This window comes from Argiope bruennichi, chromosome 9 (genome assembly GCF_947563725.1).
Source record: "Argiope bruennichi chromosome 9, qqArgBrue1.1, whole genome shotgun sequence".
Taxonomy (NCBI): domain Eukaryota; kingdom Metazoa; phylum Arthropoda; class Arachnida; order Araneae; family Araneidae; genus Argiope; species Argiope bruennichi.
Genome location: NC_079159.1, coordinates 27,695,373 through 27,721,975, shown reverse-complemented (window position 1 = coordinate 27,721,975; position 26,603 = coordinate 27,695,373). Strand labels below are relative to the sequence as shown.

The window sequence follows — 26,603 nt, the reverse complement described above, 5'->3', positions numbered from 1 at the left end:
ATTAGCTTATTAGATAAATTTAATTATTAATTGATTAATTTGGTTAATTAATAATTAAGTACAAATCAAGACACATCACTTTTTGTGTGAGAAAAAAAGAATTGAAGCATCTAAGTTTCTGTCTTTCTAAAAAAAATTGAACTGATGCCAACCTATATAATTTCATACAAAGATTGATAAATTTGGTGGGAAGCATACTTCCCACGGCCTTAGAAAGGGTTAATGTGCTATGAGCTGAAATTTGGTAAGTGTTTTTTTGTATTAAATTTGTTAACTTTATGAAATTTTACAAGTAATATCCATATGTAAGAAACTTATCTGCCCATCTCAATGCAAGTGAACGCTATGTAATTACAAAATTTAAAGAACTAGCTGAATATAATTTAATCCACAGATTTAGTTTCTAAACTGAAGATCCATATAAATTTGCAAAGTAATCTATCGAAGTATGACTGTCTATTATTGAATACTTTCGCATTCATATGAAAGGATTTATGCAAAAACTCAAAGTTTTAGACAAATGAAAGCTGGCATTTGATCATGCTTCTTAAGCTTAGTTTCTGTAACAAATTTTGGTTCAATCGGATGGATAAAAGGCATCTAAAATGCATATTCTGTTTTCTTTATTGTACTACGAAAATCAAAACTCCAATGAGCGAATAAATAAAAATCTGAGTAGTCATGTTTTCATTGTCTATAGTTTTATATAAAGGAGGAGGAGTAATAGCTTTATTAACTAATATTCCGGAAAGTTTTCGGGAGATTACTCTCTTTGAGTATTTAATAAAGTCAACGATTCTCTGAAACAATAATTGCCTAAACTAATATTGGATCTGATTTTAATTTTTTTAAAATAAAGTCCACCTATATCTATACCAAACCGGAAAGGGGCCCCATGACCTCTAGAAACGGAGGTGTGGTGTGGGGTTAATTGTTAAGTGATATGCAAGTCTTGTGAAAGATTTTTATCTGGAGGCAATATTTTATAATTTAAGAAACTATTTAGTGAAATGTAAGAATAAAAACATGCCTGTATTTTCAAACACTTTAATTGAAATGCGATGAAACGCATTGCATTTCCGAGGGAATTGTGGGTTTTTTTATGTGGAAGAAAATTTTGATTTCTTTAGCTAACACCCCGAGAGAATCATTGTAAAAATATTATGGAACCAGTGAAATCGACAACATTCCTAAATTATCCAATAAAAAGTTTGGCAACCTGTCAAAGAGTATTTTAAGTAAGAGTACCTATTTTTTTTTTATAAATTTAAAGACAAATTACTGAACACCTAATAGAAAGAAAAGAACTCACTAGTTAGAATTTAATTTCAATTAAGGCAGATTTCGAGTATCCGGTAGAGATAAGGCTCCAAACAGTTCGGATAATTGGAGTTCGCTTGTAGTTTTTAGTTTCGTTCACATTCCATTTAGAGGCAACATAAGCTCAACTGTGAGATAATTCGAGCAACTTTCAACCCCTGATGAGGAAATTTTCAATAAATAATAAACTCTGATGCGGAAAAATTATTTCTTCTCTCCATATTTTATCATCGGAGCAGTTGAAATATGTTTGGCATGCGAAGTCAAATTCAATGTGTATCAAAGTCACTTACCACACGAAACATACGTGAATTAATTTTCAAATCACCAACACGTCGGTCTTGAATCCAAACTTACCATTATAATAGTGCGGGCTTTAAATATTAACCTCTTAATCGTCGTGTCGAATAATCGTACAGAATAGAATTCTCGCAAGTCAAAATTATATGCTGAAATTCAACCATGCAAATTCGCTCTAATTCGATGCAAAAATTACACATAATCCGCGAATATCACAAGTATTTTATGGACTCCTAACTGCATCAATACGACAAAATATTTTGAGACTAGAAAGTGACACTTTATTAATTTAGGAATAAAATCAACAGGGCAAAGAAGTAGGGAAATTCTTAGTAAATAGTTTAATTAAAACATAGTTACTGAAATCTACAAGAAATATTAGTTAAAAAAACAGTAATGAAATAAACAAATGAATATATCTTATTTTAATTCCTAATTCAAAGAAAATATTTCAGGTTTATTTTATTTATAATTACAACAAGATTCTGAAAATTGAAACATGAGACTAACTAAAAACATTTTTAAAGAGACTTTTAGGAAGTTTTTTAGTTTGTGTATGAAAATTAAGTAATAATGTAGCAATAACATTGATTGTAAACTTCCGAACAAAAAATTTGAATAAATATCTTTATATTAGAGAAGGAAAACAAGATCTTAAAAAGTTGTACGGAGTGCTCCAAAATACATGGTTTTTAAGCTTAATTATGAATGGTTTTTAAGCTTAAGATAATGCCACTATATATTCTATTTATTTAAAAAAACCATTCTCAGTAAAACTAGAGAAATATAGAAAAACTTATATGAGATATATAAAATAATTTATAGATAGATAAATATAGAATAACTTATATAAATTCTATGAGATAAAAAAATCTAGAATAACTTACCTGGTAGACTTTAGAAATTACATTACAAGATTCTATATTATCAATTTTTTAAAAACAATTTTTGAAGAGTTATTCTATATAGGGCTTAAGTAAAAACAAAAGATAATGAAGACAAGATTTAACATTAAAAATTTTCTTCAATTTTGAAAACTTCTACTTTATATTTCTTATAACATCTTAAAAAGTGAAAAGTCAAAGTAAAACGTCTTTTATAATGAATACGCCTTTTCACAGTCAATAAAGTTTTTTATTAATATTTAAACTGGAGTCATCAACTTTTCTGTCTCTGGACCAAATCTTTTGTTCAAAGACCTTGCTGATTTGCAGTCCGACAGATAGTGAAAATGAAAAGAAAGAATTCCAGATAAAAGGAGAGAAAAACGCAATTACGCAAGTTCCCCCCACCCTTTTTCAAAAAGGGCAAATAGCTTTAATGACATCCTGTTTTCATTCCCACGTCGACGTCTTTTCAAATTAAATAAGTTATTCACTTCACTTTTCATTTTATTTTCCGCAGACGATAGCTTTGAAAAATGCAACTCAGCAGAAAACGATAATGCATTTTTTTAATAAAGAAAAATAAGCAAGATACAATCCTGTCCGGAAATACGTAATGTGCAAATGCGGAAATGTGGCAACTATCCAAAGAGTTTGATTAGATTTGTCTGAAAGGAAATATACTGAGAAAAAACAGAAACAATGGTGATTTTAGGGATGCAAAACTTTAAATGCTTCGAATAAACAGAAAAAAGAACAGAATATTTGAAGATTTTTGAAAAGGAGTAATACAAATTATTCTTCAAAATGTCCTCTGAGAAAAAATTTATATAACATTTGAACAATGTTCAAGTAAGTTGAATGAATATTTAATATGTTTTTTAAAAGAAAATTCATCATTTTAGTTTATTTGCTTGGTTTTTATGAATAGTAAGGGAATGAAATGTCAATGAAAATAAATATATGAAGAAGAATAGTTTTCTGACTTTTAAAATGGAAGAAACATTTGAAAATTTTACGAGTACATAATTTATGCCATATTATTATTTGCAAAACCATTTTAAACAAAAATACATACGGCTGATTGAAAAAAAATTGAAAAGTGACATATTTAGGGCTCCTTATCAAAAATCATAAGATGTGTCAATCAATAAAATGAAGTTATCATATTTTACATTATCTTACAAAAAAAAGAGCATATTGCATGAATCAAATAAAATCTTTTATCAAAAAGTTAAATTGTTAATTTGTAAATAATTTGCAAAAATCTTATAAATATATTCGAACTGTTAGGAAGCAAAAAAAAAAAATGCTACTTTAGTTATTTCGAAATTAAATTTTAGCCATAATTTATAAACAAGTTTTAAACACGAAATGTAACAATATTTTAAATATTGCTAATTTAATTAAGAAAGGTTTTAACCGCTGTTATTTCAAATAAAAACAGAAGAAACGTCTACTTCATATAATTCTTATTTTTTAAATTAATTATTTTTATTTTCGTTATTTTTCAAATCGTTATTTAATAAAAACGTAAGCTATCTGAGGCTTTAACATTTCATAACAGAACAAAAAAATTGAATTCCTCACAATTAATAACGAATGAGGCTGGAATTTTCCTGGATCATATTTTCATTAGAAACATGAAATATATCTGCCATGTTTGTTATCGGTTCAGAAAATTTCATTTTTTTCCCTTATATAAAATTTAGAAAACTATGATAGTTGTTGTACTTTGTTAGGCAACGAAATCTTTCTACAGCATTGGTTACTAAAGAATAATTATCCCGCAAAATAAGAATTTATTTGAAAAGTTCAGGATTTCCAAATATAAATGTTAATTTAAAATAAAATATCAGATATCAAAAGATTTTGATAGCTAGATGGTTTTAAAATAAAGTTATTATTAATTGAGGAAATATTTTGGAAATTTATAAAATATATATATTATAACATATTCTTATTTCTTGAATATTCATTTTAATCCAAAATTTATTTATTTATTTTCGTTACAATTTCGATACAATTAATAATAAAAAAGGCATAAAAGATTAAGGAAATCATACATATTCAAATCTAGCGAATAACTTTATTACTAGAAATTGCACTAAGTTAAAAATTATCATGACTTATTATTAAGAATCTTTGTAAATATGTATTTAAAAGATCATTCTGTGTTTCACAATACTCAAATTTTCATCTTAATAAAAAGGGCTTTTATTTAATTTTTAAATTTCAAAAAATAATTTTATGTGCTTTTCATTTTTTATTTAAAAAATTGTTTGACTAAATTCTGAATTAAGGAGTATTTTGGTTCAATTTTGTTTATCATATATTTAGACCGATATTCAATTTGTAAGATTTTCAAACTTTTCGATACTTATTTTGACATCAATATATAAATGCTTTAAGAATTAAAAACGCTTTAAATATCATGCAATCTTTATGATATATTCAAGAATATTTAAAAAATATAATGCTTTATGCATTTATGAATAAGTTTGAAATATAGATACATTTTTTAATAATAAGCGAGTTTGTGTAACTTCAGATAGCATAAAAATTGCTAACACTATTCTTCAACATTGTCATATTATGAAATATTGCAAACTGAGCTGAAAGTTGCAAAACCTTATGTAGCTAGCTCGATAAATTTTCGCTCTATATAATCATAAACTTATTAAGTATATAATTAGAAAAAATGGGAAATAAAAAAACATTCTCTCTTCATTTAATATCACAAAACAAAACTAAATATGTGAAATCTTTGATTTCACTAAAGATAATTTGAATTACAACGAATCAATCAACCTTATTTAAAGACATTTCTTCAAAGTCTATATTTAAACTTAGAAATTATGAGTCATATTACAATACACAAATTTTAAAGCAAAAAACATTTCAATGTAAAATTACAATAGAAATAATCGTTAAATTGAAAAATGCCGTAAATTTTATTTTATCGACAAAAATATTTCTCTTTGAAAAAAAGCATTTTTTTGATTATAATGTATGATTTTCATTTGAATTTTTGATGTTTTAAAGTAGTAAAAGCCGTAAAAAGTAGTAGAACCATAAGGATCAAGAATGGATAGTGTTTATTACATATTTCATTGAAATGGATAATGAAATTTATAACATCAGTATTATAAAATTGATTTGGAAATGATTTCAAGTTTCTTATTAAAACATTGGATTCAATCTAATTATGAAATCATTAATAATCTTAAAAAGAAATAAACTCAGATATTTCTCAGATAATATTTCAGCAAAATACTTAAAAGAGTACAAAATATTTTAATGAAAAAAATATTATAATGTGAGATTTATATCTAATATGTAAGACTAATATCTATATCTATATATCTATATCTAATATATATAATACGAGACTCTAATATCTAATATTAGAGTCACATATCCATTAAAAGAGGATTAAAACAAAAACAAAAAATAAAATATTTAAAAACTGGAGGAGCTTAAAAATAAAAATTGGATTTAAATACTATAAAAGAATATCCCTTATAATCTTTAGTCTTTTACAGAATTGATTCAAACAGTTAAGAATAAAAGATGTTTAGAAAAATATTTATGCTATTTCTTTAGTTCGAAATAGTTTAATAGATATGCAAATAAAGTAGAAACTCTTGCCCACAAGCATGTACAAAGAATAGTTAAAAAATCTTCAAAACAAAATTTATTTTAGTAAACTTAAATAACTATACAATAAATATTATTTCATGTCACATTTGTTATTAATTATGTAGCAATTTAAATGCAATTAAGATGCAACATTGATTATAATGATCAATGATGATCAGCATGCATCATAGTAAACAGCAAAAATTAATTTTTAGAATTATTTCTGAGATATTTAACAGAAAAGTGAAAATCAACCAAAACGAGAACTGCAATAATAAGTATGAAGTAGTCTTTTAAATTATTTTTAAATATAATGGCGTATTCTAGTTTATTAGCAGTGATTTCAATATGGTACCTCATTTCAATATGTCGTCTTTTAGACAAGTTGATAAAAGGACAACATTCAAAATAGAAAATTAAATCAATTAATTTTAAATAATAAAAAATAATTATTATTTTTTGTAGCACTATTTATCATTGTTTATGTATTATCGTCTGAAATGTAAATAACACTGAATATTTAATATTTTGCGGTTACATTTAAATTTCCAATGGAAAACGATAATTTGTTTAGATGCGATATGAATTGTGAGATAATATAGATTGCGTTTTTTTTTTGCAATCTATTGCAAGACATTTGTTGCAAAATATTGAACTAACGAAGAAATTATGATAACAGCCATATAAGATGCCCTTTAAACTTTAATCATAGAATTTGATTGTAGGAAATAATAAATAATAGATTAAAATACTTAAATTCTATTATTTTAATTCTAACATCTATTTGCAATATGCATTATTTGCATAAGGTTAAAAAAATAATTCTTTTAGAAGAGAAACTGATAACTTAGCTAAATACTTATTTTCTAAAAGTCATTATAAAACATGTTTAAGCAAATATTTTATGGTAATTTCAAAAATCATTATCAAAATATTTCTTCAATATCTGGAATTTTTAAAGGAAAAAATGAAAATTTTGAAGAGAAATTTCAGAAATGTCTCTCAAATAATTTATCATTACAAATATAAAGTTATTGCAAAAATTTATGAACCGTACATTTAGAAAAATAGAAAATCTTATTTCATTTAAAGTCATGAATAAAATAAAATGAAATGAAATATGGACTATCTTTTAGTTGATACAAAGTGATATAATTATTAGAACAAAAAAATATCCAATCATTTTAATGAGGCACGAAGAAATTATTCAAAGAAATTTTCTTCCCCACATACTTACTATTAAACATAAAAAGAATTAGAAAACTGTAATAATAGCTGTATAAAATGTCTTTTAAACATTTTAAAATTCATTTCGCTTCGGAATTAACAAGTAATAGAGATTTAAGTAATTCAGTTCATTTCAATAATATTTATTATTTTATCTCTTTAAATGCCGAAAAAATTATTAGATTTGAAAATGCGAACGAGTTTAAATAAATATTTTCTAGAATTCAAAATTTGTTTAAGTTCATAATGTTTTCTATAAAAAATATTTTTTAAAGAAATTAGTGGTTTTTATAAAAATATATTATATAATTCTATCTACTTTATAAAGAAATACTAATATGCAATAAAAAAATCTTAGTTAACAAAATTTACATATTCATAGAAGAATTGAAATATTGAAATATAAGATTCTTTTTCTATATTCAAAAGAATTTTAATAATAGTAGTATATTTGGAATAGGATCACATTAGCTCTCAAGAAATAAATTAATAAATAACCAATGTAGAAATTTTGGAGAATCTTTGATGTCACGAAATTTATTTGTGTTTTATTCTTTTCTAAGCTATATAAAATGAATATAGTCATAATATCATAAAAAGTTTGAGAACGAGGAAATTTTTTTAAAGAAATATATTTAAAACCTTTCCTTGGTTTTGATATGAAAACTATATTATTTTAACATCGTAAAATATTTCATATAAGTTTTCAAATTTGATTTAGTTGATTTATTAATATAATTGATTTTATAATTACATTGCTATTTTCATAATAATATTTTATAAATTTTAACTCAAATACCTCTGTAGAAATATTGCTATTTTATTGCATCTTTTTTATCTAGAAAAACTTTGAATTGCATTAATACTTCAATTTTTTCTATTCCTATATTATTTATTTTCTAGTAATGTGAATATTAATCATAAACAGCTACTATAAATTATGTTCGTATTTATTTACTTAAAATGCAGATAATAACTGTTATTTCAAAACATTTTTATAAAAAATATTTTTTAATGCAAATCAATTTATAAAATTCAATGTACGAAAAACATTGACGTAAATGATATAAGCTATTATCATTATAACATGAAGTCATTCATGTGAAAAATCAAAAGATGTAAAGCTTCTTAAAGACTTCATATATATATATATATATATATATTGTTTATTATAATTACAAATGGCTTTATGGCAGTCTAAGACCTTTCATTTTCGTCCTATGTTAAATCAAAGAAATCGACAGAAAACACGATATTATAAAGATGACCACTTACCTTATGAGATATTATTGCTAAACGAATATAAATAGGCTTTAAAATAAAATATTATTATAATATATAAACTCTGCAATATTGTTCTATGTACAAAGCACCGAAAAAGGAAAAATTTTACAGCTCTCTAAATAGCAACCTTATCTCTTTTTTAAAATGAAATCAGCTGGACAAGAACGCCAAGATTTTCAATCAAGCTGTTTGAGGAAGATTTGTGAGTAGGCGTTGAATGCCATACGCTCACCATATCTGAAAACGACAATTCTGCTCTGCTCACGTCAGATCACGCTGCTTCACGTCCTGCGAATGTGAATGAACGGTCAGAAATTGCACGCTCTTTAGTCTATAGCGTTGCTATCACTATAGTTGCGCAGAGGGTCTCACTGAATCCAGTTTTCCTGAAAAAGGAATTCAAGTCCCAATATTTGGCGAGAAATCGCTCATTGGCGACGAAATGCTACTCAGTTGCGCAATGTCAATGTTGATTTTGTAATACTACGTACGCATTTCCGATGCCACCCTAAAAGAAGGAATGTTTTGATTAGGTGAATTCATACGGAAATGGTCCGAAGAACGCACGCCCACAGATCACAGTGACGTTTGTTGGAAATTGGACTGAAAGTCCTGTTTGGACTTTGGGTCTAATTATAGATAACAATTTCCTGTTAGAAGATTAGATTATTATACCCTAAGGCATTTTACTTGTAAAAGTAAGCGGACCACATTGCTTTTAATCAACATATTATAATTGTAAGTGATAGAAAATATTGTATTGTATTGACATCGAGTAATTATTTTCAAATAAATATCTGAAAAATATTTTTACAATATTAATAGGAGAATAGTAACCTATTTATAATTTGAAATTTACTTATAGCGCCTATTATTATATTTTATAATAATATATGCATAAACTTGTTCTTTAATAACTGCCCTTGAACAAGATATATCACGCTAAGATCACATCAAGTTATATCATATTAAAATTAATTTTCAATACAGCAAAGATAACATTTTTTTTGTTTTAAAATTTTAAATAAGCTATGTCTTAAATGTTATAAGATACTACATTATTAATTTAGAGTATAAGTCCTCACGTTATAATTGCTCAATTCCCCTTCATTATTATCGGAAATATAAAATGATATTATTAGAAGAAATTATGCACTATAACCTTAATTCAAAATATATCATAATCTTATGAAGAAGAATAGGTTCAATCAAATAATACATAAAATCAACATAGTCATTAAAAACAACAAGATAGTTATTATAAAATGGATAACTCTGAATCGAACTGATGAAACAAGATTTCAAACCTATAAAAAAGTATCAATTTTGCGGACGATTCATTTCTTCACGTTATTATCTTTCCTGCTTGGATACTTAGAGTGCTGGATAAACTGTTTTACAGATTCGTCTATAAGTAAAATTTTACACGATTTGCAAATTGATAATTAAAATAAATGCCAGGAAATGAAGAGTATATATATATATATATATATATATATATATATATATATATATATATATATATATATATATATATATATATATATATATATATAACAAAATTCATCTTTCCGAGAAACTTTTATAAAATAATTTTTGAGAAACTTTTACAAACAGAACTATGAGAACTTGTAACAAATTATTGTTTTGGAATATTACCTCAAAACCGTGAATATATTTTGATGTGTGTTCCTCAATTTCAATTTTACACTTTTCTAGTATTTCATTCAAAACCGTGAATATATTTTGATGTATTTTCTTGAATTTTAATTTTACAATTTTCTAGTACTTTATTATTACATAATAAATATACTTACTAAGTAAAGTATCATTATAAATAATTCTAAGCAATTACAAATAAGAAATTCAATAATTTCCATTGCAAAGCCAGAGTCTTAAAACGAAAAATGTTTTAGAGTATTTTGTACAATAAAATTTATTTTGTTAAATATTTACATTTCAAAGTTTCTTTGAAATTATAAGTCCTCCCTTTGTGCGAGAGATTTTTGAAAATTCTTTGAATGGATAGGGAAGCTTGTATTGACGTTTTACATTTTTATCTATTATAATTTCATACTATAGGAATATACATTTCTTTCAATGAAATAAGGGTGTATTTTATGCTGAGAATATCTGAATTCCTTTTTCTTTATTTCGTCTTCGGCTTATTGTTTGAACTTCAGGCCAACAAATAGGTTGCAATAAATAATTCTTTCGATTAAAATATAATCAAAAGAAATTCAAATGGTTTCTGCTATATTTATAATTTTTGTTTTACAGATAGGCAGAAATTGGATATTTTTACACTATTGAAACAGATCCAATATTAATAATTTCAGTTTATATAATTACACTGATATAATTGTAAACAACTCGGAATAATACTAACTATTCTTTTCCATTTTATCATACTTTGCTTCAATTATAAATCTATCCCTTCTGAAGTAATTCAAGTCACGAAATTAACATTGAATTCGAATTTCTATGCAATTCAAAACGATTCATTGATATATACGTGTAATGGGGAAAGAAGTATCGGAAATGCAGAAAGATTTTAGAATGATATTTGATTGTAGAAAATTTCTCTTATTTAAAATTCGTTTAGTAGGATAATATACATTTTAATTGAAATGATGAATTTGGATGATAAATGATACTAACCAACCCAGAGCAGATACTTAAAAAAGGCAGTTTGTTGATTCTATTGGTGAGTTGTCAAAAGCAATAAAGAATTAAAAACAAAGGAAACTGGCAAAACAGTCTAGAATTTCATGCAATTGAAAGAACTGAAATTTTCTCCAAACATTTTCTCACTCGGGATTAAATCAAATTCAGACAGTTAAAGCTGCGAAAATGAATTTTAACAGACATGCAAAAATAACGTTAAAGAAAAAATAACGATATATCGTTATTATTGTCTAAATAATCTAAAACTCATACCTTACGACACTCAAAAATCGATTTTATAATACAATATTCTTAGCATCTAAGCAGTTCACTTTATAAAACCATTTGAATTTTATTTCTATGTTCATTATTTGGGAAATTACCTTCATTTTTATAATTGAAAATGTACTGCAATACTATTTACTGCTAAATAGCGATTTTATATTTATTTTCTTAAATTTAAGATTTTGATGAAATTTTCTTATAAAAGAATTTTGTAAAAAGATATAATGCATATATTTTTTTCAAATTTGGTAAAATTCCTCAATTATTGAACCACAGAATTAGCAAACCACTCATGTTAAAAGATTTTACAGTTGTTTTATTTTTTCATAATGGGAAAAATGGAATTTTTCGTGTTATTTTTCAGTTGAATCTCAATATTTAAAGACTGATCGGAAATACAGTATAGGTCAGAAAATGGGAAGTACATATAATTCTTAAACTATTTGAAAAGTTTTAAAAATTCATATTTTAAATTTCTAAAAAAAAAGAAATTTGATACTTTATTTTGTCTAAAAAATACTGTTAATGGTTTTTTGCTTGATGCCATTTTTGAACTAAAAAAATTATATATTATTTTTAATTTTCAAAATATTTTTGGTTTTTAATTGTTAGATTATTTTTTTATTTCAAAGATGTTTGTTTTTCAATATATTTCATGTAGAAATTCAAGAAAATGAGCATTTATAACATTTTTCACGTCGAACGTGTTTACGTATTTTAAGAAGAGGTTCGAAAAATGCAGTTAGGATACAAAATTGAAATGAAATGTTCATTTTATGAAGTATAATATGAAGCCAGCTGAACGAAATATAGTAAATGCAATAATATATAAAGAAATATGAAACGAAATTCATGCAATAAATTAGAGCTAAAAATAAATGTAAAACTTATCTAACATCACCAGAATAAGATTAATGAATTAATAGGTCAGACAAATGCAGTATCGATATCGGAATTAGTTTTCCACATTCATTTCTTTCCCGCCAAGCAGTTGAGATAAACTAAGAATCAAAAAACACAAAAATTGGTTCTGGACATTTGCCCAGTCAGAAAATATTTCATTGGCAAATTTCTTCTCCGATATTGGAAAGATTTATTCATTTCTTAAATTTTATCGATATTTTTTATGTAATATAGACCAAAGGAATTCTTTAAAAGCTTTCTAGCATTATGGTTTTGGTTATAATTACGTTTTTGTGTTTATATTTGTGATTAATGGTTGTTATTCGCATTCTGTTTTAATTTAGATATTTTTCATCATGTGAGAACATGCTGTTGTTTTGGTTAGGAGGTATTGAAGAAATCGTATAGGCAATGAATAAAGCCTAAATGGCAATTTTCATCATCATCTTTTAATCGCATATATTTTTTACCTGCTTTTACTAGTGTTGCATTATTATTATGTATGCTTCTTTGAAAGCAGATGCGTTTTTAAAAGGTTGATCTGCTTTTACCAGTATTGCTTTATTATTACGTATGCTTATTTGACAACAGATACGTTTCTAAAAAGTTGACGTAGAACTATGACATCATAGCTGTTATTTTCATGGAATGTAATTTTTTTCCGAGGAAATGAAATAATTTAATTTTTATAACATGTTAAAAAACATCACTCGTGTTTAATAACAGTTTTGATAAAAGTATTTTCTCTTTCCCCCAACGGGGAAATATCACTTCATTCATTCTTAAGTGGGAAACATTGAAGGATTTGACCCCTGTTCTAAGATTAATCTATTATGAAACTGTTTTATGATCTCAGAAATTAGAAAATAGCAGTTTGTATTCACAAAAATATTGTTTTCATAAAAATTCTGTATAAATTAATATGTTTAAAAATGCATTGCTAAATAGTTTATCATTTGGAAATCGCATTGTGACGGAAATGCTAGTTATTCAGCTTCCAAATGTGGCATTCCTTTTTGTGAGAATATGATGTTGTTTTGAAGCTCGAAATAGCGTAGGCAATAAACAAAGTATAAATAGAAATTTTCATTTTCAATTTTTTTCTTGGTTGTAAAAAAAATTTGGAGCTCTCGTAAACTAGTTTAAACTGGTTAATGACTTAAATTAATTAAGACAAATAATGACTTAAAAATAATAATATTCTCACATTATAATTTGAAATTTGCGATCATAGATTTAATTTTTTTCCCAATTATCTTTTATTAATAATACATTTTATTTTCTCAATAATTATAATTTTTTTCTTTAAATATATAAAATAATGTCCACAATATTTAAAATAATATATCATCTCTTTTTTATCTAACATTCTATTTCCAATGTATATCAGCATGAGTGACCTTTCCAAAACGTTCTCGCACACTCTCTAATAGATTTGTCCTGCCAGAAAACGCCTTGAATGGTGATGACATACAATAACTACTAAATATTTTTTGCATGAATTTAGCATTTTTATTGAACCTATCGTGTCATACTTGGCGAGTTTTTTGGCGGTTAATCCCAAGTCTCTAATTAATAGCATTCGAAATTCGAATTTGTGCTTTAGATACGTTTTTGTCAACCTATTGGGACAAAGATTTGACACAAAACTATGCTTCTAGTTCGAAAATTCTGCATCAGATTTGATATATATAAGTTATTTCGGTTTTGAATTATCGCGTTCAGATGTTTCTGAAAATACAGACCGACAGACAATCAAACTATTGCAAGATTTGGCTCAAAATTTGCCAGTGTCTAGATTACAGATATTTAATCTGTGTACCGAATCTTATTTATCTAGCTGTTTTCATTTTGAAATTATCGTATTAACTTATTTTCGAGCAGCCGGACAGACTAACTTCCTTTGATCAGACTTTTCTCAAAATTTGACAGACATCTGCAAATTTGGTGTAAAGACCTACATCAAATTTCAGTCGTCTAGCTTAAAGCATTTTTAGTTAGCTTTGCCACAGACAGACACACGGACATTTACCAAAAATGTGTTTTTCTATCTCACGGAGCTCTAAAACTTGGAGATTCATCCAAATCTCGTCCGAATTTTTTGACTTTCACTATACTTTTTCTATATTATGTATTCGAGAAAGCAAAAAAAAAAGCATCGTATTTATTTAGGTTCCAGTAGTGCAAACGTTTTCTAATGTTTTAATTTCATAAACCTCATATTTATATTCTTTTCCCATACAACCATTGTAATCAAAACAATAATGCAATGAGTCATAAAAATAATTTCGTTTTATCTGCCTTTGATAGACAGTATACTAAGCTAATCTGTATTTTTCTTGTGATACTTAACTCCTGATATAGCTTTTTATTTTGAGAATATGCTGTCGTAATGATTTAATTAAAAAATCATATCGTACTTCAAACGGTTTAGAATAATTGTAGCATTTTAGAATGATTTTGTTTCATCTTAGGAATCAGAGAATTGGTAATATGACCCTCATCTGATGCTCGTCACAATAGTTAAGGAGTAAAAAAAAAGAATTGTTTTCGTACTTATTCAATCATTTAGTGATCATAATGATTAGTATGACGTACACGATTTAATTTAAACATCTCAACTTAACAATTTCTTGGAGAAACGCAAACGATAATTTAATTTTTTTTTTATCTAAACTTTTTTTTTTTTTTTTTTTTTGTAAATATTAGTTTCATTCAAATTTTTTTGAGTGTTATTTTGTCACACAAGTGAATTTGTCTGGTTCCATGTCAATCTTACAAATTAAAACAATCTAATGTTCCAGCATTTTGGCAATTCTCTAATTGCATCAACATTTAGTATCGATAAAATATAATAAATAAAACTTTATTATATTTTATCGATTCTAAATGTTGATGCCAGAATTACAGCTACAATGAAGCAGACTTACTTCTATTTTCAGATCAAAAGAATTTTCAAATAGAATATTTTCATGTGTTTTAAAACAGTAAATATAGTATTGAGTTCATATTATCACAATCAAAAACGAATATAAATTTTAAAATGCTTTGTTTTAAAAGCAATTGTAATATTTTTCTGTTGCAAGCATCAAAATTCTAATACCGTTTTTTGAAAGGGAGAAAATATCTTTCAAATTTAAAGTAATATTTGAAGATGCAGAAAATTGAACTTTTAAAAAATAATTTTTCTAAATGCTGTTGAACAGTGAATAAATTTTCTATGTTTCTTACGAATGTATTATAAAATAAGTGCAACAAAACTTTAAAAATAATCCTGAATGGGAGTAAAATATTGGAGCTTTTAGTGCATGAAAAGAAATTTGGAAATCAAATTCAATTTAGATTTACAGCATCCAACAAATATTTTACTTGTCGTCAAAATATAATTCGGTCGCAACCGAATTGTATGAGCGGCTAGGAATTTTAAGTTAATTAAATTTACGGCATTGGCATTATATATTCACATAAGGCATGTTATTTAAATGTTTCAAATAGTTATTATTGTTTAACTAGAATATACAAAGAAAAATTTGCACAGAGATTTTTCAAGCGCTTTGAAATCTCATTCAAAATCTCGCCGTTCATAGAGCAAGGATTATCATGTCAAAAATGAAATATAATTGAATTTCACTGAACTGCCATCGCCATCGTATCACCAACTATGTGAAGTCGCCAATGATCTCTTTATAATATTCACTTTTTGAAGTTTGTTGACAATATAAAAGGGTATCATTTAAAATTTTTTAAGCTATTCAAATTATTGATATCGACATTTTGCAATGAATACGATGATATACCGATTTTAACTGAAGATTTTAGCTAGAGGATTTCATTGATATTTAGTCAACACATTTATATGGGTTGAAATAAAACCAGAAAAACCTCTAACAGCCATTTCAAGTACAACAAGTAATTCTTTCGTAGTGTTTGAATAATTTTGATTGTGAATATAACAAAATAATAAAACTTCCTTCATGACTATATAATGCTTAATCTTAAATCAGAGATAATATGATGTAAAAAATTAACCCAATGATATGTCAGTTTTTTCTGTCATACATGCACTTCTGGAAAGTACTAAGATGCACAGAAAACTTCAACAGTTTACAGTTAATCATGTGTTTCCAATCATTTCAATAGCCACCGTTCGTACACACAAAACTAAATCTTGTTACTAAAATCATGAGGCATTTATAAAATAAAGTACAGAAATTATAAATTAATAGAAGTAATTCTCACTTTCTCGCATTTTATATAATGAATATGTTACCCATCTTAGCTTTGAAACTTGATCAAGACTGTGAATGTCAAGATTACTCAAATTTTTATTTACAATATTGAACATCTTTCTTTCTGGACACCAAAATGTATTATGTATTAGTGCTTTTCATGAATGGAATAGAAATTGAAAAAAGTTCCTCTCGGCAAGCCGGAAAGCAAAAGTAGATTCTTTTGCACCTGAGTTACTATTTGCCAACATAAATTGTTGATGTAAGAAACAGTCAAATTTAGGGCGTGAAAATTTGACGAAATTTGTGAATGCACGCCTGAGAGACCAAAAGCATATACTCTATTCACTGTATATATTTCATTTAAAAATTGTCATTTATCTACGTTTTTGATTCAAAGACTAGAGAATAAATTTCTACTTTATAGCATGTTTCCTATTTCCTTTTCACCCTATAAATTCTAAGACCTTGCAGTTATCGAAACATTTTATATTGATTGTTGAAGAACTGAAGAAGTTTTTCCAAAATCTTGTAATGAGAACCATTGCAATACATAGTCTTTCTATAGGAATTTAAGTAAAAAAAAGCAACATTGCCTTTGCAACTATAATACAATTTTCATGTCGGAAGTTGAGGCATTTTGTAAAGCAATTAATTTAGTTAAAAAAGTAATTTAAAAAATTGAAACTATTTAAATTTAAGGATCAATATTTCAGGACTTAAATACTGTTAATGAGAAGAGAATCACAGCTAACAAATTTAAAAAGAACTGTTCTAAAGAAAGAGAGGATAATTTGTAACAATAATGGATTCGAATCTACCAAAGACACTATAAAAATGACACAGCTAATAAATTCGTCAAATTTACATTTATATCAGATTAAATAAATATTCCTTACATTAGACCTTTTGTACATATTAGAAATGATATAGAAATAGAATGATAAAAGAATGGCAACACCATTGTAATAATTTTCAAAAAGAATTAAAAACGAAAGATTATGTTGAAAAAATTGAACTCATGGAATAAAAGAAGACATTTTTCCGAACTAATATTTTACTGTATAAGGGATTTTTAGATTTTTTTAAAGCGAGACGGTTCATCAAAGGCCGAAATACAAGCACAGAACGATAGTGGAAACAGTTAATCGCCTTATTAAAAAATATGAAATTTGAGCAAATCAAAATAAATAAATGGCGATTAACTGGGAAGCCTAACTAATTAATGTTTTTCTGAAGCAATGCGGTTGTTATGTTTTCAGTTAAAGAACTCATTGGAACTTGATTGGTAGTTTTTTCATCAATTCAATATGAAAAAATACCAACTATCTTACATACATGTACTGAAATTTTTACTTTTAAATTACTGCTAATTTAGTTGCCTATCTGCTGGTAAATGTAAGAATAGATCAAAATAGATCTACCTGAGGGAATTATTCTAAAATATCATGATACTGCCTTAAACTGAAAATCTGATTGAGAATTAAAATTGGTCTAGTAGATCACCCATGTGATAATGTTGTGAACCTGGATGAGGCTATTTCATGATAGTCCGTATTGACATCCACATGGCTTCGGTTTGGATGCAATAACATTCTGCGTATCATTCTACAATTTGTATTCAATTATGTAAATTTAGTTGGTGAGTCTTTTGGAGCATTTTTTTATAAGTGAATGCACACCTAAGAGAGACCAAAAAGAGAGACTAAAAGTGAGACCAAAATCAGATACTCTATTCCATGTATATATTTCATCCCCAAACTGTCATTTATCTAGCTATGGATAAAACTACTCCATGACAGCTTGTATTGATATTCGCATGGCTTCAGCTTAGATGGATTAAGATTCTGCATATCATTCCACAATTTGAATTAAATCTTGTATATTTGGGTAATGAGCATTTTCAGGCATTTTGTTCATATGTGAATGCACGCCCAAGAGAGACCAAAAGTAGATACGCTATTCCATGTATATATTTCATCCAAAAACTGTCATTTATCTAGCTATGGATAAGGTTACTCCATGACAGCTTGTATTGATATCCGCATGGCTTTAGCTAAGATGGATTAAGATTATGCATGTCATTCTACAATTTGCATTAAATCTTATATATTTGTCCAATGAGCATTTTCAGGCATTTTGTTCTTATGTGAATGCACGCCTAAGGGAGGTGAAAAAGAAAGACCTAAAGCATATACTCCATTCCATGCATATATTTCATTTAAAAATTGTCATTATCTATGTTTTGGGTTCAAAGACTAGAGAATAAATTTCTACTTTATAGAATGTTTCCAATTTGAATTATTGAGCCCATGGACAGACAGAGAGAAAATCAAGACACATAATTCCAAAAATAATGCTGCCGAAATCATAAAGGTTTGAACTCTGGAGATAGCTGCAATCTTCATACGAAAATAAGAATCAACTATACATTAAATTTAAGAATGTAAAATCGCGTAAAAATTCTGTATTTTCTCTTCTGTATTTTCCACCACAAACTTTCATTTTGATAGATCCATTTTTTTTTTCAAATTATAAGGTGAAACTGAAAATGGAGGGATAAAATGCAAGTACTCATGGACATACAGCCAGAAAAACAAGACGCATAATTCCAAAAGTGATATTCCACATTAAATAAGGTTTGAATCGTGAAGATATCTTGTACAATGTCTTGGGAAATAAGAATCAACGCATTAACTTTAAGAATATAAAATCTAGTAAAAAAACTCTCATGTTATATTTTCCACCACAGATAAATTCGATTTTTCATCACAAACTTTCATTTTGAATGAACCAATTCTTTTCCAATTATAAGAGAAACTGAAGAAAGAGATGTATAAAAAGCATTGTTTCTTTTGCTCTATAGTAATATCCCATTTTTTTATCATCTGCAATATATGCAACAGATAAATCAGTAAAGCACATATTGATATACACCAATAATAAACTTTCTTTGGTGTTTTACGATTTATCAATAATAATTAAAGAAAATTTACTTGATAAAATCAAGTTTAAAAAAATGATAAATAAGTTCAGTTAGTTGCATAATATACACTTTTCATGCATGTATTAAAAAATGGATATAAAAAAAAGTTAATAAGTGAGAAAAATGCTCTTATTTCATTCCGAGGCAATCAATGAAAGAATAAAACCGTAAAATTCGCGCTCGTAAGTCTACACCCCAAAAACACCTAATTCAATCTCTGACCAGAGGTTTCACTCAACGCCTTTGGCGATCGTTTCGTTTGGCAACACTAACTGAATTATTCCACCGGCGCCAAGACCCACGCGTCAATGACGTCAGTGTTGTCATGGCAACATCGATAATCCATTCGTTCATTGAAGCCCGCGAGCCAATGAGTGGCGCTACGTGTTGTGATGAAGTGATGATAATCGTGATAAAACTTAAAATGACAAATTATTCTTCGCTTCGCCATATTTTTACACACTTCACAGCAAACGCATAAACTGTGTAAAAAAAAAATCAAAAGTCTGTCATTTGCCTGCATAATTTTTAAATAATCACTCAAAAATTGAGCTTTGTTTTCATCCAAACTGTCACTTTGAAGTTTTATGTTATTTTATTATGGTCGTCATATTTTCATCTCAGAACCATAAGAACTATGTTTGTACATGCTTCTTTTTTTAATAAATATATGATATATTTTTAGAATATAGATTTAACTTGAAGTTTATAAAATATGCAATTTTTTTTTCAAAATTATAATTTGCTGAAAATTCTTTGATTAATTTTCTCGAATACGAAACCATTCTAAAGAGAGTATTGAAAATATAAAAAAAAGATTCGACAAGTAGATTTTGATGAATTCACATTTTATTTCTCATTTATAAAAATGGCTTCAATTCAAAAAATGATATATTTTTTTAGAGTTACGCCTATTTATTTGTAAGAAAGATAAACCGGAATCCGAACAAGCTTATTTGAATTAGATTTTTAATTCATTATTTTTAAATGCTCAAATTATTATATTTTTTAATGAATGCATAATATATATGAAATTGAGTTCGTGAAAAAGGAGAAAAGACCTTTAATCTGAAATCGCGTTTTTATTCTTATGGAAAAAATTCAATCTTTGGAATACGCTTTATATGTTCTAAGTTAGAATTACGATAGGCCCCTGGAGAAGTCCGAATTGCAAGTAAAGGTGGGCGTGTGAAAGTATTTCAAACTTATATAGTTTTAGAAGTAAATTTGTTGATATCGCATTTTTGATTACAGCTTGAGGTGAATGGGAAGTCAGGGCATGTACAACTTAGAAGTAAAAGAGAAACCTGCATTCGAGTCATTAGAAAATAACTTTTAGGACGGGGAAAAATTAAAATTATTACAGATATTTACTTTCGAATTTGTATTGTACAGTAGTTTTAGAAAATCAAAAAATTGCAAAAAAAAAAAAAAAAAAAAAGATTTTGATAAAAGTAACTTTCTTTTAAAAAAATACTTCAACAAAATTATAGATATAATTCAAATTACGAGATAACTTCGTCTATCTTTATGTTTAAGCAAGATAATTATGGAATACAAATAACAAGATGAATGATATTTAGTGCATGGGTTTATTCCAGAATTATAGATTTTCATCTAATTTTGGACCAAATGCAGCATTTAATTTTCAATCTATTCATGTTTATATGAATTATATTTGAGCTAAGATCATAAAATATAAGGCTTTGTAATTTCGATTAAGTTTTTTCTTCGATGTGCGGTAAGATTCACGCAGTGCTTGAACTCCATGGTTCTTAAATTATTTTCATTATTTACGAGAAGTGGTATTACAATTCAAGTACATAGCAAATATGGAAGTTATTTTAAGTACATAAATGAACATCAATTTAAAAATTTATCAAAAAACTACCGCTTTTACTTAATAAGATTTATCAACAATTTCGCTTTGATAGTTAATATTGATGCGATATGATAGCAAGCTGTTAAGAGATTAGTTGTAGAACAATCTTATGGATTAAGATATTATTTTCATGATTCATAGTTTATTCTTATACTCCATAAAATATATTATGTGCAATTAATTTTAAGAAAAGCTTTTTTTTCTAAAGAGTTATTGTAAGAAACAGAAATCTGGATACCCTATAACCGCTTTATAAGAAATATCACTAATCTAAGTCTTCGTTGCATTTCTCCAGCTTATTTATTTCCTCCCGCTGATGTGGTGTGGTATGGAGAGGGGGTTACCAGCTCAGGTGTCGACCTCGTCATCTGACCATGGTTCAAAATTACGAAGTCCGTCCCAAAATAGTCCTAGTGTTGCTTTAAAAAAACGGAACGTTAATATAACTGAACTAAACCAGCTCGTATATTTGGTGTGTACAGCTTGTTGATAAAAATGTTTTTCTATTATGGTTTGGTTTGGTTTGGTTATATTAACGTCCTGTTTGAAGCAACACTAGGGCTATTTTGAGACGGACCTCGTAATTTTGAACCGCGGTCAGATGACGAGGACAACACCTGAGCTGGCACCCCCTCTCCACACCACACCACACCAGTGGGAGGACGTTTGGTCATGGCGGATTTAACGTGCAACAGGCCCCCTTACACAACGGTTCTTTGGTGGAATCGGGTCATAAACCTGAAACCCTCTGGTTCCGAAGCCGAGACCTTACCACCAGGTCACCGCGGCCCTTTTCTATTATGGTACAGTCACCTTAAGGCACTCGTATGACCAATAGTACATAATTTTATTTTTAATCATTCAATTTTTAAAATATTAAAAATGGATACAAAATAAGACCTCTTTGAACATTTTGTCTTTTCTTCTTTATTGTTTAAATACATATATAAAATTCTCGTTTCTAACGCCAATTAGTCTTCCTCTATACTCTTCCTTAAATTGAGTCGCATAAGTGCTGCAATACAAACTATATGCTAGTTACGATTCTATAGCTTATATAATTAATGACTAACCTTATTTGACAATCAGCTGATCACAGAGAATATTAGTTTATCTTCAATTTATCTTCAATTAACTCTCCTATTAACAATCACGATTTTTTCAAGAAAATACTGTCAAGAAGTACATTGTGACAAACATTAAAGCTGTATTAGTTTAATAATGGTACACCTGTTCTAAATATTGCGTAAATAAGCTAATAGAGACAAATTCCATGACATCAATGCGTTATTAAAAATGAAATTTTCTGGTTCATCTGTTCTTTGACTTTACGTGATACTGCAACGTGGCTTTCTTATTCGCCATATAAACTACACAGATATTAAATAGAAACTTTCTTCTTTAGATTTCATCAATGGAAGAAATCACGTGATTAAATATTTGATGAAACAATGAAAACAATTTGAATTTCATTGCAACCGATCAATCTCTTGTTAAAAATAGATAAAAAATATTTTTTAAAAAATGTCAAAAATGAAGGAAAAATTGCACATCAACTAAAGGGAGAATGAATCAAGAAGACAATAAAACAATTTTTGAATTCTAAAAGGGTGCAAAAATTAATTTTCTGTAATATTATTTTGAGAATTATAATGAAAAATATTAAAATTTTGATTAAATTTTAAGATTTCCAGCTGCTTATTCTCATCCCCCCCAAAGTAACCCTGCAAATTTGACAAAGCTGATATGAGCAGTCCTTAATTACAGCACTAAAACACACACGGGTGCATACACACACACATTCTGTTTTGTTATTAGAAAGGATAATTGCATCAAGAGTAAGTCAGCCATCTAACTCTCCGACCCGCCAAGAAGGCACACGGATTTAAACCATAAAAACCGAATGACCGGACCGCCGCAACAGCAACATTGGCGGGAACTGTGGTTGAGTTCTAAGGGCCGTCACCGGCCACGGTACAACCTTCCCCGAAGGAAGTACGTCCCGTCATCGATGGGAGGAGTCAGATCCCCCACCTATTAGTGTACCCTCCAGGGTGGCGAGATCCAACCATTATGCCGGAAGCATCTCATCTTCATTTCGAGGCCCCCCCCGGAGGGTTGCATCAAAAGTAAGGAAGATGATCCATGATCAAAATTGAAAGTTCCTCTAGGAAAATTATTGTCACTAAATAATTGTAAATAAACACCACATAAAAAGCAAAAGTTTTGAAAATATTGAAAACTCTATATTTTATTTCCTAAAATGTTTATTGCGACTTCATTTAAAATATAAAAGATTAAAATGGGATAAGATATAACTTTCCTATTTTGAAAATTGAATTGATATCTCATTTCAAGATAGAGGAGTTTAGATTTTTAATGGGATATTTTATAGACGAATTCGAAATGGATAACTTATTCAATTTATGATTAAAAAGAAAGACATGTATATATATTTTTAAACAAAGAAATAAAACTTTGATACTTTCAAAGCACCATAGTTTTTCGAAAACTAACTTTACATTTTTGCTATTAATATCTATAATAATGAAGATTATGTGTATGTATGTTGATGGTTTATAAGCCAGAACATTTGACCTAGAACTATCAAACTTGTCAATACATATTTAGGAGGAGGGAAGGAATGTTCATGCCAGAACGATTTTATTTTAAAATATTAATTAATTAAAAATGAAGTGAAATTTTGGCAGTTCTTCGAGATAACATCCGAAGGTATTATAGCAGAAAAATCGTTTTCTTAATATTCTAAAATTAAAAATATTTTTTTAATCAATTTTAAAAAAAATACTTTGAATATGTTTTAAAACAATTTATTTCATTACTGAAGTGGAAATCAACTCGTTTTCATAATTGCTATTAATATTGAATTCTGGTTTTCTGTTCATTGTTGATTATCAACATATAAAGAATTGGCTTTTTTTCGATGGCAAGTGGGTTTCATTATAGGGCAAGCTTGACAGTATAAGGCTGTAACTATCGAATATTTTTTATTCATTATTCTTAATTTTTGAATATTGTGTTTTTACATAAACTTTTGAATTTGCTTCTACTTCATGTTTTGAGAAATTAGATTCATTTTTATAATTCTATAATTTGCAATTTAATGCTGTTTTACATCTTTAAAAAAATATTTCTCAAATTATAAATTTTTGTAAAATTTTCTTACCAAAAATTATATAAAATAAAATCTAATGCCTATTTTCTGTTAAAATTTAGTTTAATAATTTTTAATGTGTTCTTCAGTTCCTAGACTAAAGCTATGTTCGGCAATTATTTCATTTCTAAAGAATTTTTCAATTTAATGGTTTATAATGTGAAAAAATTTAGCATTTCTTGGCATTTTTCAGTTAAACATGATCTGGACAGAAATATTTAAAAATTGCTTAAAAATACAGCTTATTCCTTATGTAGAAAAGGGTGATGCATTTGTTAAGTTTTCTACAAACTTTTAAACAAATCACTTGAAGATAAATTCCTAAACTAGAATATTTTTGCTACAACGATCTTTCCAATCTTTGGAACACTTTTAGATTTTACTCTTACTTTTCCTTAAGAGATGTTTCTAATCTATTTTATTCAAAAAAAATGCAAAAATACTAGCATTTTATAGCATTTATTAGAGAAATATATCTTTTTTAAAGAAGTATATCGCATTTACTTACCTTTATTGTAAATCCTTTCAAGAAATGGACAATAATTTATGAAGGAAGATCCATAGGGAATTCCGGATTTGACAATGATTTAATACACTTCAAAACATCATCTAAAGATTTTTGGAATAGATAAAAACAGTAACTCAAGATAAGAGAATAAAGTGTTGACATATTTTGATTCCAAAATGGGGTCAAGCTGAAAGTAGGTCAGTCTTGTTTCGTTTCTGTTTTCCTTTTTCTTCCACTCTTTTCTGCTTTAAAAAGATTTATTACAACCACAGAGACATTTCTGCATTGAAGATAAGAATAATTCTGCATTCTGTGGTAAAAAAAAAGTGTAGAATTCTTTTCTATTTTTCGAAACAAGAAAAAATGACTCGGAGGATAGTTTCTTGAGAATTTTTAAAGCAAACCATGTAATGCATATTTAATTTGATGATATGTTGAAATCAGTCTTCAAAAGGGATGATAACTTCCATCGGAATTTGAAAATGATAATAAAATAATCGTTATATTTAGCATGCATGTCACTTCATATAACAAAACATTCCAATGCATATGAAGTTTTTATTTAAATAAAACTGAAGATATAAATATATAAAATAAATATATATACGTTGCATAATCGGTTATTATTAACACGAACCGGTCATTATTAATAATGACCAGTTAGCATTAATAATAAACTATTAATCACAATGACAGTAACATATACAGGTGGTTATCAAAATAATGGAAATACCTGTAAATAAAAGTGACATTTTTGAATGCGCTTCGTAAGCATTAAAATATAATAACAACCACTAGTTTGTTCAATAAATAGCAATATATATATTCTGATAGTATGTGTGAACTTTATTGAAGTTCTATAATTCTTGGATTTTTGTCAAAAGCGTAAAATGTCGGACCTCTCCGATATTCAAAGAGGCCAAATTGTAAGAGCCCGTATAGCTGCAGCAAGTTTGACCGAAACATCCTAAATTTAAGCTTTTCTAGAGGTACGGTGTCTAAAGTCATGACATGACAGCGCGGCAAGACAAGTTCGGCAAAGCAAAATAGTGGGCTGAAAAAGAAGCTCAGCGAAATAGACCGACGGGTATTGAAGAGAATTGTAATGTCTAAAAAGCGAACAACTGCAGCAAAAGTGACTGCAGAGCTCAATATCCTTCTGGATTTTTCAGTGTCAATGATTACAGTTAGAAGGCACCTTTATAAACAAAGCTTTTATGGCAAAGCAGCAATTCCCAAGCCACTTGTCACATATGTTAATGGTAAACGTCGTCAACAATGGTGTCAAACTGACAAAACCTGGTCGATTGA

The 26,603-nt window shown here is 27.3% G+C and overlaps 1 protein-coding gene across 3 annotated transcripts in view; it reads right to left on the bottom strand.

The window, feature by feature from the left end:
• LOC129983804 (GTP-binding protein Di-Ras2-like) overlaps positions 1–25,356 on the bottom strand; it is a 132,676-nt gene extending 107,320 nt beyond the window's left edge. The window contains exon 1 of one of the 3 annotated variants that reach the window (XM_056093444.1): positions 25,293–25,356. The gene's annotated coding sequence lies outside the window, so the exon portion shown is untranslated. Of the gene's footprint in view, positions 1–8,648; positions 9,006–25,292 lie in introns of those variants that run through there. The other 2 variants (XM_056093443.1, XM_056093441.1) reach the window with 2 other exon arrangements.
• Positions 25,357–26,603: the final 1,247 nt, after the last annotated feature.